Source organism: Falco rusticolus, chromosome 4, assembly GCF_015220075.1.
Source record: "Falco rusticolus isolate bFalRus1 chromosome 4, bFalRus1.pri, whole genome shotgun sequence".
Lineage (NCBI taxonomy): Eukaryota > Metazoa > Chordata > Aves > Falconiformes > Falconidae > Falco > Falco rusticolus.
The window spans coordinates 71,413,122-71,426,837 of NC_051190.1; the positions used below are offsets into that span (position 1 = coordinate 71,413,122).

At 37.2% G+C, this 13,716-nt stretch overlaps 1 protein-coding gene across 1 annotated transcript in view; it reads right to left on the reverse strand.

Moving 5' to 3' along the window:
- PLXDC2 (plexin domain containing 2) overlaps window positions 1–13,716 on the reverse strand; it is a 271,594-nt gene that overhangs the window by 31,456 nt on the left and 226,422 nt on the right. The window lies entirely within an intron of this gene.

The window sequence follows — 13,716 nt, forward strand, 5'->3', positions numbered from 1 at the left end:
TAACATGCTTGCAATACCTTTTCTTATTTGCAAGAGGTAGCGAAGAAATTTTAAAGCAACTTGCAGCACTTTAATGATCCCCCTGGCAATCCCTATGTCATGAGTGTTATTAGTGTTCACACAGTAACTTAGGGTTTCCTAGACAACAGTAGCATTACAAACAGAAAGCATTATTAAAATGGCAAGCAAATAACTAAACCATGATGTTCGACTTTGAAAGAGAACCTCCCCAGTTAGGGTTGGGTTTGGGGGTGTTTTTTGTTTGTTTTTGGTTTCTGCATTCATTTCCTGTTCTATTTTTTTATGAGACAGGTTGATGTCATTTGGCACCCACGGTCATAACTTACCTGGCTTACAGCAAAAAAACTTTCTCAGTCTTTTATTAAGACCAGACAAGCAAATAAGGCCACTGTTACAGTTAGCTATATTTATGTGGTAATTTTTTGTTCTTAATGAACTGAAAGATGCCAAGACATACTAAGTACTATCCTACTTCAAGCAAGGTAAACAGGTGCATTTGGAAGAATGGAACAGTGGAATCATTCTACAGTAGGAGAGGATGTTACAAGAGGATGTAAACAACATTAACAACACGCTTGGGATAATAAACTTTTCCACAGAATTATTCGGGGAAGAATCTACAATGTCTTTGGCAAAAGATTTTGAGAAAATGTTGACTCTTGTACTTGCACTGATCCACATTCCACTGTTTGCAATGTTACAAAAAAAACCCAAACCCGTCCCTAACAGGTATAAATTATCACTCACTCTATAGCAACTGACTTTTCCAAAAACCTACTGCAGTGAAGAAAAACAGATGTCCAAACTAGAAATGAAATCCAGAGAAGTACAGAGGCCTCCTTCCCAATGCAATGGAACAAAGCCACCATAATGAGTTTTTCCCTGCTGAAGGGTGGGTGAATCAGTGCTACGCTGGGAGCTCAGTGCTGCCTCTCCACCTTTGTGGTAGTCTGTCTCCCTGACTATTTGAGACAAGGAGGACCTTACTAAGCAGAAAGAAATGATAACATAACATTCCAGGTATGAATAGAACATATTTTTTTTGAAGTCTCAGTCTCACCTACTTTTCTCTAAAGTTTGAAGAGCTTCATTAGCAACTTCTGTGCCCATCTTGAAGGAGAATTGATCTAATTTTCAGATGTAATGAATACTCACAAACACATTTCATTTTAGTCTTACTGTTCTGGCTAAAATCTGATGGGTTTGAGGATATTCTGTACATCAGACAATCAAGCCAACACTTAGACATGACATCAAGCTACTCCATAAATTCCTACAACAGAGGCAATTGCTGCAGTTACATATCCACACTAACTCAAACCCAAATGTACTTAGACCCAGTAGGATTAATGGCCTTTTATTAAAAAAAATTACCTTGTGTCTAAATGGTGTCAAATTTAAAGGCTCCAAAGGCACACTCATTTACAGTTCTTAATCCTTTTCTGAGAAACTACTGAAATATGGTGGCAAGTAACATTGCTGGGGCTGACTTTCCCCAGGAATTAACCACCAAAAGTTGAATTCAACATGCAAGGACTTGGAATGGGTCTTCCAAACATGCAAGACATTCTTCAGATGACCCTAACTTAAAGAAAAATACATTAAACCCTGGGCATTGTTTATTTAACATTTTCTACTGATGCAATGGTGAGTCCAAACAATATTATCAGAAAGCAGCTTTATCAGGAACGATAGGTTCCAAGTCAACCTGCTTGTGAACTTCCTTTGAGGCGTATGCCAATGAGATGTCAGCCATAGCAACTACTATCATTGCTGCGTCATTGAGCTAGAATTCTGGAAACTGTCATTTCAGTGCACCACCCACTTTACTGACTGCATTTTTAAGACCTTCATTTAGCAGCATGATGATAATTCCCTGTTGCTGTTAAAACACAGGAGCAGATTTGATTAGCTATGCCATTTATGCCATCTGTCAACATGGCCATTTTATAACAACTCCATTTTCAAGTGAAGACTGAAATCAGCTCCTAGGAAAGCAGTAACAAAAATGTTCTAGGAAATGAGAAGAGGGATGTTCATTAAACTTAAGGAATTCCAGGATTTGTGTGGAGTACTGGTTCAGGAAGCAAAGGGAGAATTAAAGTCTTTGCATGTATAGAAATGATGATTTGGCATAACTAATGTAACTGAGTCTGAGTAACAAGAAAGATGTCAGAACCCTTTCAGTGAACTGTACATAGCCAGAAAGGAGATGGAGAAGTCATCAGACCTACCAGAAGCCATTTACCTCTGTTTGGCAGAGAATAACAAGAAGCGTCCATTCAATGCATGAGCTGAAATGCTTTGCTGCTTCTCCCTCAGTGAGGATTAGTAATAATAAATCCGCTACCCTGTATACAGAAAATTCATCGAGTTTTAACCTGTAAAAGCTAAAAACATAATGGAAAATTTTTGGGAAGGAAAGGGACAAAGTCTGGATGAAAAAAATCTTTTCACCAGGTTGAGCTGGTATAAAACAAACAAGAACATTAAAATGCATAACATGTGTCTTTTAAACTAACTGTTCTCTAGGGTCTGTGGGGTTTTTTTTTTTTTTTTTTTTTTTTTTTTTTTTTTTTTGCCAGGATATCTGTAACAGCATATAAAGAATGGATTTCTGGGAACTGAAGGGCATTCCAGAAATCTGAAATGATTTCTTAAATACCATGTAATTATTTAACTCAGTTAAAATGTTTATTGACTCCTTTAAATAAAAGGTTAACCTGGAAAATTAAATAGAAAATTGAACAGGCAGAACTCACAGGCCCATCACATTAGGAAAAGATTAAGGCATTCGTTAGGTTGTTTGAGTTACTAAATGAAGAGTTAGAACATTATAAAGTGGAATTTTGTTCCAGCTGAGTGACCTAGAAAGTAAAATATATATCAAAAATGTATCTATAAAATATATATTAAAAATACTAAAACCCTTGAACTTTATGTCTGTCCAACTGAAAAAAACCCTAATATGAGCTATTTTGGGAGGAAAAAAAAGGCTCTATCTTGGTACTCAGTCTGGTTTTGCCTCCCATTCCTGGAGGAACCGTTTTGGTTCCTCCATCCTTCAACTATCACTTTCTTGTCACACTGTGCTGTCTGGGGAAAGACTGTATTTCCCACTCTGTTGTTTTCCACTTTCCCTTGTAAAAAAGCAGAACTCTATCACAGCTTGAAGCACTTACGAAGTATGTGAAGTGTTCACTGAAAGTGACTGTGGTATGAATTTGTAAGGTATCTGAATTGTGTTTGTGCTTAGCATCTACCACAATACACCCAATCATACATCTGAATTCAAGCATAAATGTGCTGTCTCTATTTATCCTTTACTTAAACATAATTCTTAATTAAACTGTACTTCAGAATAGGATGACAATTGGAATACATAGAAGACTATTTGCTCCCCCCTTACTGTTACAAGGTAAGAATAGTTAAGATCACTTCCTTAATACAAGGATTTAAAACACACAGCACTACAAACAGCTGTTTTATTTGAAAAATTCAAGTAGAGCTACTAAGGCATCATTAACACTTGATGCAGCATATCTGTGTCTGCTGCACTGAATTTCATCATTATCTTTTAAAACTCTGTGTCTCAATATTTACAGCATTCAGATGATGATAAGGAGGATCAGAGTGTAGCACAAATTTCAGCAGGCAGTCTTCAACCTGATGATGGTTCCACAATTTTATGGGACATAAAGTTTGGGAAAATATAGCTAAATGTTTTATAAAGTACTCCTGCAATATCATGTAAAAAGAAAAGAGAAAAAGATGTTCAACAAAAGTTGTCATTATACAGTAAAAAATTAAACATGAGTAAGACTTGATATTTGTAACTCTGACACTACATGTGAATAGGCAGTGGGAAATAAGGACTCTGACGGGGAATTCTTGCTGTTGGAAGAGCTTAAGAAAAAAAGTGAGCTAAAAGAAGTAAGTTTTATTTCCAATTCAGCTAGAAAGAAAGGGAAATATCCTAGTTAACATCAGACTTGGCAGAGTTCTGATTAAAGAAGAATAGGAGGATGCTTTCTATAATCTTATTGACAGTTACAAAACCAAAGGAAACATGCTGAAAAATTTATAGAGAATAAAAAAGAAGTTTTTTCTAAAGGCTCTGCTTTGAATAACTAGAAGGAAAAAGAAAGTGTAAGAGGAGGGCCCTAGAGTCAAAGTTATGAGATTATAGTATCAAAATTTCCAACAGAATCAGCAGAAAATAATAACAATCAAATGTGTTCTCTGGGTAGGAGCCACACTGAAATTAGTTTCCGACACTAGATTACATTCTCCACTGCCTTTGGCTTTGTGCATTTATACCTGCACAAAGCGGGTATAAAGAGCTAAAAGCAACAGAATTTAGCAGAGAATTCTGATCTGTTGTCACTGCTGTTCTGCACACAAGCAGTTACTCAAGGTCCAAGACAAAGAGATTTGAAAAACTACTGGGTGTACTTCACACTGTGGTTAGTGACCATAACTAGCACAATTAATCCCCCTTTCTTACCTTTACATGGTTGTCTGAACTATTTTCTATCTATGAATATCCAAAATGATCTCTTAAATTTTTAGGGTGGATGCTCCCATGATCTTACACTTTTTTTTCCACCAATACTACATGTTAGTTTTCCTTCTGGTTAAATAAATGAAAGTGAGCAGCCAGCCATATTTTGCTGCTTTATAATGCTTTACACTGACAATCTTATAAGTACATACTCACAGACCCATTGATTTGCCTCTTGGTTTTAAAATACATATATGAAGGTCACCTTTGGAGAAAATATTTCCTTTTCCAGTTTAGAGATGAGGAAACAGAGCATAAGGGGACATGAAATGATTAGCTGAGATAACACAGAATTCTGTAACAGAATGTACATTTAAGCCCAGGTTTTCTGAAAACCAGATGACCATAGACTAATTTACAGCTCCTATGCTACCCATAGTACTCCCAGACATACAAATTGTAGAACGGAAATGATACTGAAAAACTTTGAGTCTCGGGTGGCATGCACCAAGGCACAGTTCTCCTTCACACACTGGCCAAGTTCCCTTTTTTATTCATATACTTGTAGTGGGATTTTTCTCCTTCGTAAAAATGCCACAAATAAGTAGAGTGCTTGAGATAGGATGAAAGTGGCCTGGTACCTGAAGACAGGATGAAATACGGCTGTTTACATTTCTGTTGCCACACATGAAAACCCCAGCAACTGTACAATACATAACACGTCTGTTTCAGTTCTAGTGGGCATCAGCATCTGAGCTGCTAAAAGAGAAATGCAGGGATGTTTTGTTTAGGCTAGGTTACTGCTGCTTTTGTATCTCATTCACAACTCTAAATGAGTAAGAAGTCAAAAGAAGCAGGAGTTATCACAGAAGAAGGAGGCACAATGTGCTAAACTGACTCTACATAAGCCAATGTTTATATGCTTACAAAGCTATGCCAACGAAACAGGAAAGCATCCTGCACAAAGAAATACACAGTTTTGAAACTGCATATTCATACTACTGCATTTGTGGAAAGTATGGACAAATCAGGGTTAAATAAACCACCTGCCTTAAAGGCTCAGTGAATTCTTCAGCTACAGAGCAAAAGAAAGGAAGGATGTGAATCATCTTATAACTGGTTATGTTCAAAGAACTTAAAGTTCTGAATGTTATTTGTTTCCCAAAATAGTATTCTACTTGCATCTCATTTTTTTATCTAGAAACGATTCAAATTCTGGAGTCAACACTCAGGAAAAACAGTCGCAAAACAGATTACCAAAGAATTACAGAACAGGTGGGACTCAAATTTCTTCATTAATTGTACATATTAATATTTGTTGTGACATCTGGTGGGAAACAAGTGGTTTCATTTAATGCTATATGACAATGCAGATATTGGAAGAGTTAATAAACTTGAATAGAGGAGGAACTAAAGATGTAATGGTGCACAAAAGCTTTGATATTTAGGGATAATACTGAGAAAACTTAAATTTCTTTCCCTGAAATTTGGAATACCTCCTACAGGGAAATATTACAGTCCCCACTGTTTTAAGTGACCAGAAAGACTGGTAAAATATATATGCTCTAAAGAATCAGTAAACTATGTCGAGAAATTGAATAGTTTGCCTTAACAGGTCTTAATCTCAGATTTACAAATTTTATGAAGACACATGTGGATTTCAGATTTCGTCCAAAAAATTTCTGGCAACATTACATAGGAACATGTATATAGCAATATGTAGAATTTAAAATATTACGCTACCAAAAAGACTTTATTCATAGCCCTTCCTTAAAGAGTGATATCTAGGAGGCTACGAGAAAAAGATTATTTCAGTGATACTAGATTTATATTGAGGAATACAACCATAAGAGGTTAGCACTTCTGGAAAGCAGTTAAAGTAGACTATTGTGCTCATTCTGGCTGTTTCTATACCAGTAAAATAAACATGCCCAGAAACGTTCCTTGGCACTGAAGACTGCTGGCACAGAATGGTCTATGCCTGAACAAGCAAACTCTCTCAACCTTCAAAAGAAGGAGGCTGCACATAAACTGCCAACTGGGAATAATCCCTGGAACAGTCCAACTCCTGCACCATGCATGGGAACTGTTCTGGACAGTGCTCCAGGGTATGGACTGAAATCACATCAGAGAACATCATAACTGTTTAATGGCACAGACAATCTTTTTCCAATTCCCAGGAAGCTTCCCAAGCTCTGTTTAATTTGCAAGTAATTCCATGTCAAAGAACATTTGGTATGGGAAGATGAACTACAGCTGTACAAGTGACTGTTTTGTACAATCACCAAACTGACCATCAAACAAATCTGACTATCTGACTGGGACTGCCACGCTGCATTATATTTCAGTGAAACAGAAAAAGTAAAACAGAAAAAGTAAAGAAAAAGAAAATGCTATATAGTGCAAAAACCTTCTATTAAAAAAAATCTTCATTGATTCCATTAAGACACTTGATTTATTTATTTCCTTGTTTTATTTATTTCCCTTGCAATAAAAGCAGATGAAATGAAGAGCGAGAGTCACAAAATTGGTGGAAGACAGATTTCTCCATAGTAATGCAGTGGGTTGGATGCTTATATGAAGGGAAGAAAACTAATGTTTCCACAAAAGTATGTTACTATTCATCCTATAAAGTATCTTAGCGTCATGTGTGATAACTGGGGCTGCCTGTCTCCACAGACATGTCCTGAATTTCTGACCTGAACTTGAGGTCTTCTGAAATGCTTTGTTCTCAGTTTCTGTTCTTTCACTTTATATAAAAACACTTGGAATAAGGAAAGAAAGGGGCAGCTGAAAAAATTATCATCTATCCCAACAATTTAGGATACAATGGGGAGGTGGTACCTGGGTACTGTAATATTGTCTTATGAACATTCAAATATTTGATAAAAGATACACAGCAACTCATTTCTCAGGCACACTATTTCCAATAGTCAAATCCTTCTTGAAGCTCTGTCTCTGAATTCAGGTAAAGTAGGTAAAATTTCTGCCTTACCTGGTAACTTCCCTCTCAGTGTTTTTGAAATAGTCTTTATTTTTGTGTTTAAGTAACTATATTATATTTTCTACTTGCTCTCATTTCTGTTCTGTATTCACCTAATCATCATCTACCTATATTTCACATTACTGCACCATGAAAATTAGCATACTGTTTTGCACGTGTAATGCATGAGCACGTTCTTAAGTATAAATCTTTTAATTTGTTATCAGGAAAATCTGTTTCCTTTGAGGTGTGTTTTTTGTACTCCTCTGATTATACAGTTAAAACCTAATATTTGCATTAAACCACCATGTGAGACATTTATTTGGGAATCATCTAGGCTATGATGCCTGGTATAGAAACTCAGTCCTGAGAAAACCCATCACATCACATAGAACGATGACCAGAAGTCTGAGTCAAGTTTCTTAAGATGTCTAGGATATGTATAAATTGCATTCCGAGGCATCTGTCCGCAGAGCCCTTTCACAGGCAAGTGTCACCTTTCCCCGGCAAGTGTCACCTTTTCCCAGTGAAACAGGAACATGTTTGAACCCCAAAATTCCACTAGTAGCTATTAATGTAAGAAATGAACAGATGAAACCGAAACCAAACAGAAAAGAATTTGGGGCTGGTGTGTGGCTGAACATGGTTCAGTTCTGCCAGCAAATGGCTGTCTAATCCCAGAGTGAATTCCTGTTTAATAGAGCAGGGCAATACCCATGGTTGTGGCTGTGGCACTCAGGATAAACAGACACTGTGGTATTAAGTCTGAACTCAACTCTGTTGAGATTTGAAAGATTTACGGCTGGCACAGACATTGCAGTTCCAGATACAAATGGTTCATCAAAAACTGAGTGGGGGTTTGTCTTACTGTTCTAATAAACCAATATTTTTTTGGAGAATAAAAAGTTACTACTATGTAAAAGAATTGCAAAAAAAAGTTTCTACAGAAAAGAGCTGTGCTACCTACCTATTTATCTAGTGTTATATCACTATGGTATCTTAGGTGCATCTGTGAAATGAAACATGGAAATCAAACACAGATTTTGTGATCTTCCTTCCACATTAATCAGCAAAAGTAAATATTCTCAGTGGCACAAATAACAGATAGATATCCACTTTCCCTCCTCTCAGCGGGGTTTAAGTGCTTAATTGTATCTTTGATAACTACTTCCTGCATTTATAATAAAACACCTTAGGAAGGGGATATATCTGACAGATCTACATGAGACAGACTTTGCATTAAGGTATTAAAACAGTCCAGGCAGTGGTCCTTTTTGAATTGATTGTGATATCTATGTCTTGGCCATGCTGTGCTGCAAAACTGGATACCACAGAAACCTGCAGAGCAGATAATAAACAGAGTTTCTAAGCTCCAGAAGACACAACAGCAGCTCTGGCAAAGGAACCAATAGCTAGTGAAACCAATCTCACATTTTGAGAAGCAAATGATATGGTAAGAAACACAAATATACAGTATGAGTAGTGTGAGTGATGTAGCTTAAATAAATCATTACGTTTATATCTAGATTAAGAAACTTCAAAATGCTTCCCAGTCTTCTGACAGAAAATATTTCCACTGAAATATTAGGATTTCAGAGTGATGAGAACTCTAGCAATCTTCTGCCCATGTTCTAGAAATAATTTAAAGTTTTGTAACCCAGCCTTGCATTTCTTAAAAATCTTCATCCGTTATGAGCATAACTGTTGTCCTCATGTTGTTCTGACTTATTCAGGAAAAGAAAGCAAGGTGTAAATATATAAAAGTGTGTGACTAATGCTGCAGGTACAAGAAAACTGACTAGTTTCTGCATGAAAGCAGTATTCAAATTCAGTTGGGTAGATATCAAATCTGTTAATGGTAGGACAGGGATAGCCTTATTCTCTAGCTTGGGGCTGCTGAGAACATTAGTGAGCAGAAAGGAGAACACTGCAGAAGAACATGTGGAGAAAGGAAACTTGAGGAAGGAAGCTCGTACAATGAAGTTGTACTAGTGCAGGAAAAAGCTCAGGTGTTTGCCCTGAAAAAGTATTCCTCATAGCTCTTGGGCGGTATGTGTCCATTTTAAGATGTTAGCTTTGAACCATGCAAGGGAATGATCCTACTCTAGTGGGTCCCACAATGTAGCTAGTGAATTAGCTGGTTTTGCTCTAATGTGTCCTAGGCCTCCGAGAACTACTGCATCTTCACTAGAGTTCTGTACAGAGACTGAACTTTTTAGGTTTATCTGTATTAATCATAGGAATTGTTCCAATCTGTGCTCAAGGGGAATTATAGAAATTCCATAATAATTCCACGGAATCCAGCTACTAACAAATTCCACAAATTTTTAAAAATATGTAGAAAGGCTATTTATCTATTTATTTCCTATGTTTCAATCTCAGTGAAAAGTTAGTTCATCTGGCTGCAGGCTAACTTTCAATAAAAACATGTTAAGACCTCAGGATCATCCAAGTTCTACAACAGTACTTTCAAATGTACCGTTATTTTACATTTTACTGTTATGTACATCTTTATCGTTATGTATTTTTAAATGTACCTTCAGGCTCACTGAATCTTACACTGTCTTCTAGACAGAACTGCTATGCCACTTGAGAGTATCTATTACTACGATCTTGTGAGGCTTCTTTCATCAAACAATACCATCGCTGGGCTCTCTCTGGTTTGAGAAAATGCTTTGTTCATTAAGCACTTCTGTGCCACTTTCTTTTCCTGCTTTCCTCCCATCAGGCTCGCCATGCATACAAAATTCTCAATTATTGAATGCTAATTTCCTAACAGTTTCTTGTAGTTCATGTGTTCAAATTAGCTTGTCAAATTAAGAGCAAGTAGCTTGGAAAAGATTTGAAGAAGTTGGGTGTGGAGCAATTTTCTGCTTAATAAAGTATAGATCTAGTTATCATATCATTGTTATCAGTAATGTATCAAGGCTGACAAATTTAAACATTCATTTTTGATACATTTGCTGCACTTGATCAAAAAGACCAATTGCTGTCTCAACACAGCTTTTAAAACAGAAGAAAAATATGTTGCATTTTAATCAAACTCTGACAAAGGGCCAGAATTTTTACTTCTCAGATTTTCAATATGCTAGGTTCAAAATTGGCAAAGAAACAGTATACAGCTTAGAAAAATAGTACTGATACTACTTTTCATTTATCACAGGGTAAATCTGAGGTAACTCAACCATCTGCTTGTTAAGACCCAGGTGTTAGGACTCTGCCATACTTTCATATAAAACCACTCCAGCATAAAGAACTGCTGTAGTGGAATACAAATTCTATAGACAGGCAGAATCTGGGCACATTTCTTTTGCTTTGCCTGAAGCAGCAGTATGATCAGCAAATTCATGAAGTTATACAGATTGATAGAACGGAATATATTTTACAGAATACACAATATTTTAAACCTCTAGCCACTTTAAAGCATTTAAAATGAGATTTTCCTTGTCATTTGTATATGAATCTATTACATTGATTGGATTATATATGCTCCCTCTGGTGGTTTACTTAATCCATACAAATGTCTCATTTTTTATATTTTTTAATTCAATGGCTAAGATACTGTGGCCAGTTTTGTAATAACAGCACTCTACTGCCAGTCAAATAGTGTTGGGATAAAAACAGCCTGAGTATAAATCAGTAAGTCCTCCTCCCATCTCTTAATTTGGAATTGAAATACATAATACCCCTAAAGCAAACAAACAAGGAAAACTAAATCCTCAAATAGTTAAAATGAGGAACTACTTAAAAGTGAGCATTTGAACCAAGCTAGTGGCCTTCTATGATGGAGCAACTACATCAGTGGACAAGGGAAGAGCTATGGATGTTATCTGTCAGGACTTCTGTAAGGCCTTTGACACAGTTTCCTATAAGATCCTTCTCTTAAATTGGAGATATGGATTTGACAGGTGGACTGTTCAGTGGATGAAGAATTAGTTAGATGGTCACATCCAGAGGGTAGTGGTCAATGGCTCAATGTCCAGATGGAGATCGGTGACAAGTGGTGTCCCTCCGGGGTCTGTACTGGGACCAGTACTGTTTAATATTTTTATCAATGATATATAAGTTGGGATTGAGTGCACCCTCAGCAATTTTGCAGATGTCACCAAGCCATGTGGTGTGGTTGACATGCCTGAGGGATAGAATGCCATCCAGAGGGACCTGGACAAGCTCAAGAAGTGAGCCCATGTGAACCTCATAAGGCTGAACAAGGCCAAGTGCAAGGTGGTACACCTGGATTGGGGCAACCCTCAGTATTGGTACAGTCTGGGCAATGAAGGGATTGAGAGCAGCCCTGTGGAGAAGAACTTGGGGGTACTGGTGGATGAAAAGCCAGACATGAGCCAGCAATATGCACTCCTGGCCCAGAAGACCAGCCATATCCTGGGCTGCATCAAAAGAAGTGTGGCCAACAGGTTCAGGAAGGTGATTCTACCCCTCTGCTCCATGGTGGTGAGACCCCACCTGGAGTGCTGCATCCGGCTCTGGAGTCCTCAGCACAGGAAAGACAGGGACCTGTTGGAACAGGTCCAGAGAAGAGCCACAAAAATGGAACAGAGGGATGGAACTCTCTCCTAAGAAGACAGGCTGGAAGAGTTGGGGTTGTTCAGCCTGGAGAAGAGAAGGCTCCAGGGAGACCTGGGAGCTGCCTTCCAGTACATAAAGGGGGCCTATAAGAAAGATGGGGACAGACTTTAGCTGGGCCTGTCGAAATAGGAAAAGGGCTAATTGTTTTAAAGCAAAAGAAGGTAGATTTAGACTAGATATAGGGAAGGATTTTTTTTATGAGTGTGGTGAAACACTGGAACAGGTTGCCCAGAGAGGTGGTAGATGCCCCATCCCTGGAAACATTCAAGGTCAGACTGAATGAGGCTCGGAGCAACCTGATCTACTTGAAGATGTCCCTGCTCATTGCAGTGGGACTGGACTAGATGACATTTAAAGGTCCCTTCCAACCCAAAGTATTCCATGATTCTATGAATAAAAATTGAGCTCTACAAATGGTTGCTTATGAATGTAGGGACAGGAATAAAAATATTTTCAGGGTCACAAGGTAAAACTTTCTTCCTTGCACTGTACTGTTTTGCCACCTTCCACTGCAATGTCCAAGCTTGTTACCTCAAACACCCATCAAACCAACAGTAACTTCAGTTCTATGCCTTCATTGTAATTTCTTCGCATAAGAAGAACTTCCAGGGCTTTTGAGAAGTGTATTTATAACATTTGAGCTAAAAACTTCTAGATTTCAAGATATATTTTTTTAAACTTCATAGATTTGGTACAATAAGCTGAAGAACTTAGACCAAAGCATGTCACAACAGCAGATGTTCACCACATGTTCACTGCACAATTAACTAATATATCTGCAGTCTCAGCTAATGAGCTTTTTTGGTCCTGAACTTACCCATTACCTTTCCTGGCTCCATAATCCAATCTACAACCTTCATTATGGTGTCAGCAATCAAATAAAAGTTGAGGGAAATGTAGATACCAAACTGAGCAATGTGTGGAGAAAGACACTGTTTATTATTTGGATTTAATTATTTTCTTTTGTAAATCAGGGGGGTTATATAGTCAGATAGTATGATAATTATTTCTGTGTGCTTTTTTTTTTGTAATTCTGTATGGGTGGTGCTTTGCTCAGTTGACAAATATGTCAGATTACATAAGACATTTACTTATAGTAGAATATTTGATTCAACACAGATTTTATGAAACTAGGTCTTGTCAGGTGGGACATACAGAAAAAACAAAAACCCAAAACCATAACTCTCTTTCTCCTCATATTAAAAATTCCCAGACATGAACTCAGATTTGAAAGTTAACTACATATGCTTCCAATTTCTTTCTAAAGGAAGAATTAACAAACAAGACATTTCAAACTTGCCCAGAAGTTCAGAAGACAAATAACAGGCAACCATTTTTTATCTCAATTACCATAAGGGCACTGTGAAAAACTGTCACTTCATATTTCAACTGTAAAATAATTTCTTAAGAACTGCAAGCATCTAAAGATTTTCCCTTCCCTGCCTTCCAGCTAATCAGCATGGAATGCAAAAAAAGTTGTTTATTACCTGCTTAGATGAGAACTGTGATTATCATAATAAAAGATTAGAAGTATCAAGACTTAAATCTCATTACTTCTACTGTTCCCAAACACATCTGATTTTTCACTTTGCTCAGAATGCATGCCATAAAAACGAGCCGT